Here is a 4791-nt window from a genome sequence, read left to right as displayed (position 1 = left end):
AAGTCTTTTAGAACAAATACTTCCTCCTACATCATCATATGACCACGAATTTTGAATCAATGATAACTTGAGGAAACGAATAACAAGATGGAAAAAAAAAACAGAGAAAGATTCAGGGTAGGTTTAATGGAATCTTAGGACGATCATTGTGGACAAGGACTTAGTTAGCCTTAGCCTTAGTTATCTGGTGTCTAATGTATCTAATCTGTGGATGCCAATATCGTGCTTGGTTATATAATAGATAACAAGCTTTTGATGTCAATACAGAACTGAGAATATTTGATAAACCCTGATTTATTTATGATACCAGTGAAAATATACACACTCATTTCAACATGAAATATTCTTGATACTATGTCTTAAATTTAAATATTGAGAGTGAATCTGATCTTGGAATATATTTATTTCTTCTTTATTCTTATTCATCATCCTTCTTCATCAAATGAAAGAGAAACAAAAGTAAATGAAAAAATAACAAGTAAATTACAGTGAAATGTATATGTGTGAGTCTGTGAAATTGCAGATAATCTTCATACTTTTCTGTCCGGATTTAAGGGGGGGGGGGTGAGGGGGGTAGAGGGGGCAATTACTTCATACCATATCTGATCACCCGTAATTTATATCACTAAGGCCCAAACCACGAACCGAAATTCTTAGACAAAGCTATCCTTACAATATCAAACAATATATCAAACATCTTTGGTACCTAACTTTTATTTTTCAAAGAAATGCAGTTCATCATTAATTCTATCACCCCCCCCCCACCTGATCTAGACCCCACCCTATCTATCTGTTCGTATATATGCAGTCAGTTTTTTTCTTTCTTTTTCTTCTTTCTTTTTTCATTAGAAACTGAATTAGTTTATAGTTTCCCTTCCTTGCATCTCAGCTTTGATATGGAATTCGCAAATGAACATTTACGCAAGAATTTCAATGCAATAACCTGCATAACAGGACCATTCCCGCAGCGCATTTCTCGTATGTGTGTGTGTGTGTGTATGTGTGATTGTTTGTTTGTGTAAGTGTGTGTGTGTGTGTGTATGTGTGTGTGTGTGTGTGTGATTGTTTATTTGTGTAAGTGTGTGTGTGTGTGTGTGTATGTGTGTGTGTGTGATTGTTTATTTGTGTGTGTGTGTGTGTGATTGTTTGTTTGTGTAAGTGTGTGTGTGTGTGTGTGTGTGTGTATGTGTGATTGTTTGTTTGTGTAAGTGTGTGTGTGTGTGTATATGTGTGTGTGTGTGATTGTTTATTTGTGTAAGTGTGTGTGTGTGTGTGTGTGTGTGTGTGTGTGTGTGTGATTGTTTATTTGTGTAAGTGTGTGTGAGTGTGTGTGTGTGTGTGTATGTGTGTGTGTGTGATTGTTTATTTGTGTGAGTGTGTGTGATTGTTTATTTGTGTAAGTGTGTGTGATTGTTTGTTTGAGTAAGTGTGTGTGTGTGTGTGTGTGATTGTTTATTTGTGTAAGTGTGTGTGTATGTGTGTGTGTGTGTGTTTGTGTTTGTCTGCGTGTGTGTGATTGTTTGTTTGTGTGTGTAAATGTGTGTGTATACATGTGTGTTTGTGTGCAGACGAATATATTAGTCCATGTTTTTCGGTGAAAGTCTCTGTTTTATCATTAATATTATCGTTATCAATGCCTAAAGACTTAATTAAATACGAACCCACTTCAATGTTTTTTGTTTTAATTCTTACAAAAAAAATTAAGAGTTGCTGACAAAATCATCACATTCAAAAGGCAATAACACAAAATAAATCGTGCGAAACCAACAGTAAAACAACAACAACAACAACAACAACAACATAACCAATAAAATAATACGGAGAAAACACAGCAATTATTTAACAAAACACAATGCAGAGGCAACAACTGAAAAACACATAATTGGGCAACACATTAGAATAGGCTCTATAATAATAACAGAATGAAATAGATCATAATTCAACCACAGAAGATTAAGGGTTCAACAGATACATACCTCGTTTCAAAATGATTGCGAACCTGTTCTTACAACAAGCAGTCCGCACGCTCTGGCTTATGAACACACTCTTCGTTTATTTTATATTACTTGCTATCTTGCAAGCTCCATCTCTTTCTCTCTCTCTCTCTCTCTCTCTCTCTGTCTCTCTCTCTCTCTCTCTCTCTCTCTCTCTCTCTCTCTCTCTCTCTCTCTCTCTCTCTCTCTCTCTCTCTCTCTCTCTCTCTCTCTCTCTCTCTCTCTCTCTCTCTCTCTCTCTCTGTCTCTCTCTCTCTCTCTCTCTGTCTCTCTCTGTCTCTCTCTCTCTCTCTCTCTCTCTCTCTCTCTCTCTCTCTCTCTCTCTCTCTCTCTCTCTCTCTCTCTCTCTCTCTCTCTCTCTCTCTCTCTCTCTCTATATATATATATATATATATATATATATATATATATTCATCCACACATATTCTTGCGGGCGAGGTCTTTCATACACGTCAGCGGAATTATAAATATAATAATAAGGATAGAAATAAATGATAATAACAATGATATAAATTATTATAATTATTGTCATAATCATTATCATTATGATCATCATTGTTATCATCAATATTGATATCATTGATATTATCATGATAAACGTTATTAGCAATACTGTTATTTTTATCATTATTACTATTACTGTAATTATCATTATCATCATTATAATTTTTATTTTCATTGGTTTTGTTATCATCATTATGATTTTTATTTTCATTGTCATTTTAATCATTATCCTTATTATCATCATCATTATTGTTATTATCATTACTACTGTTACTAATATCTTTATCATTATTATCATTACCATCAACATCATCGTCATTAGTATTATTATAGTTATCATTGTTATCGCTTATATATGTTATTGTTACAATTATCCTTTTTTATTATCGATATTATTATCATAATCATTATTATTGTTGTTGTTATCATCGTTATCATTACTACTATTATCATTATCATTACTATCATTATTATTATCATTATCATCATTATTATAAATATCATTATTATTATCAACATTATCATCATTATTATTATTACTATTACTATGATTATTACTAATATCATTACTGTTAGAAACATTGTTACTATCATCATTATCTCTATCAACATTCTCATAATTATTGTCATCATTATTGCTATTATTATGATCATTATCAATATAATTACAGTTATCATCATCATTGTTCTGACCATAATATAATGATCATCATTACTGTTAGTAATATCTTTGCTATTATTTCCCTTCTTTTTTTTCTTATGATTATTATCAACGTCATCATTATCATTACTGCTTTCATAATTTTAAGATCAGATCGTATTTCCTGAAATATTGAAAATATTCAATTAAAAAAAAATGGTTATTAATTTGAAATGTGAGAGAATCACATCCTCTATTCTAACACTCTATCTATCTATCTATCTACACACACATTAAGTTTGTTATAATAAAACATCAATAAAGTTCGATTTTGGTTACAATACACCAATCCTGGGGTGAATATCGGAACGTAACGGCAAGATTTATTCATCTAAACTGATAAAATACGTCACGCTGTCACGGAATCATTCTACTGTCCGTCATGTTCGTTGACATGTGACGTCACGCCAGAGAGAGGATCTTGAGTTCGCTTGAGTCGATTTTAAATAGGATCAAGTAGAGATCAAGTCAGCGTATTTTGATGATCATTATCTTCCATTAGATGTTAGTATTAATTATCCTTCAGTCGTATACAGTGGCGACGGTTAGGATACGTACGGGTAGATGACGTAATAGCCTCCTTCTCTCTCTGTTGAATTTAGAAATGAAAAAGTTTAGTTAAGTCCCCCCCCCCCAAACGGCGGGTGCGTTTTCTTTTACATACGTAATGTCTCTCATGTTCCACCAATATTTGATGTTTTTTATTTTACGCTTATTTACTACAAGAAAGACATGTTTAGTTTATATTACACCATTTATCAGGTGTATGTATTTCCATTATGAAGACTATATATTTTAACTGCATTGAAACAGTAGTGTTAATCATTATATATCAATATAATTTTCTGAATAAATTAGCAGACGCACAACAACACCACGTGTTTCAATGGCCACCCCAAAGGACATCTGTATTTACTGCACGAATGTGGCAAGAAAACCCCACACTCTCTACGCCCCTCTCCTTCATTACTCATCTACTCCAATCACTCCTCCCCTCCCGGCCTCCCTCCCCACCTCTGCTCTCCCCTCCCCTCCCCCTCCTTTCCTCCTCCCCTCCCCCTCCTTTCCTCCTCCTCTCCCCCACCCCCCTCCTCCCCTCAATGCATGACTTGAATTCGCTGTTGCCACATTATATTTTTTTTGTGTTTTAACCAGGTAATGTATAAAAAGAAATATATATACATGTAATGCTATCATCAATATCGCATCCTGTCCTTCAATCCTTCAGTTTATACATAACGATCTCTATCACCATTATTCATTCATCAAGCCACAGGAAATACGGTACGACAAGTTTTACCGAAGACGTTTTCATAATGAGCTCCGTTGACATATCACTTTGCACAGTGTGTTGCTACGCCGAGCGAGGAAGGTGTGTGTGTCTGTATAAGCGGGCGTGTTAAAGTTTGTGAGTGACTCCGGCTATTTCGATCCTCTCTCGCTTGCCAGTGTTAGGAACGGGTGGTGACATCACTCTACTATTTCAGATCTGGGGCAGTGACCGAGGTTGTCATCTGTCATTGCTGGTGTTATTATTATCTTTATTGTTCACTAGTGTTTTTTTTTTTCTTACTGTGTTCGTTTTCATCGTGT

At 34.4% G+C, this 4791-nt stretch overlaps 1 protein-coding gene across 3 annotated transcripts in view; it reads left to right on the top strand.

Annotated features, from left to right (window-relative positions):
- The first annotated feature begins 4499 nt into the window (after nt 1–4499).
- LOC122244796 (uncharacterized) overlaps nt 4500–4791 on the top strand; it is a 6748-nt gene continuing 6456 nt past the window's right edge. The window contains exon 1 of one of the 3 annotated variants that reach the window (XM_043002771.2): nt 4500–4570. The gene's annotated coding sequence lies outside the window, so the exon portion shown is untranslated. Of the gene's footprint in view, nt 4705–4791 lie in introns of all 3 variants that reach the window. The other 2 variants (XM_043002770.2, XM_086546065.1) reach the window with 2 other exon arrangements.

This window comes from Penaeus japonicus, unplaced genomic scaffold (genome assembly GCF_977035675.1).
Source record: "Penaeus japonicus unplaced genomic scaffold, GWHDUDI00000001_assembly GWHDUDI00000002, whole genome shotgun sequence".
In the NCBI taxonomy this organism is placed as follows: domain Eukaryota; kingdom Metazoa; phylum Arthropoda; class Malacostraca; order Decapoda; family Penaeidae; genus Penaeus; species Penaeus japonicus.
Note: the sequence above shows the minus strand (reverse complement) of the source record. Positions and strands in the feature narration are given on the sequence as shown.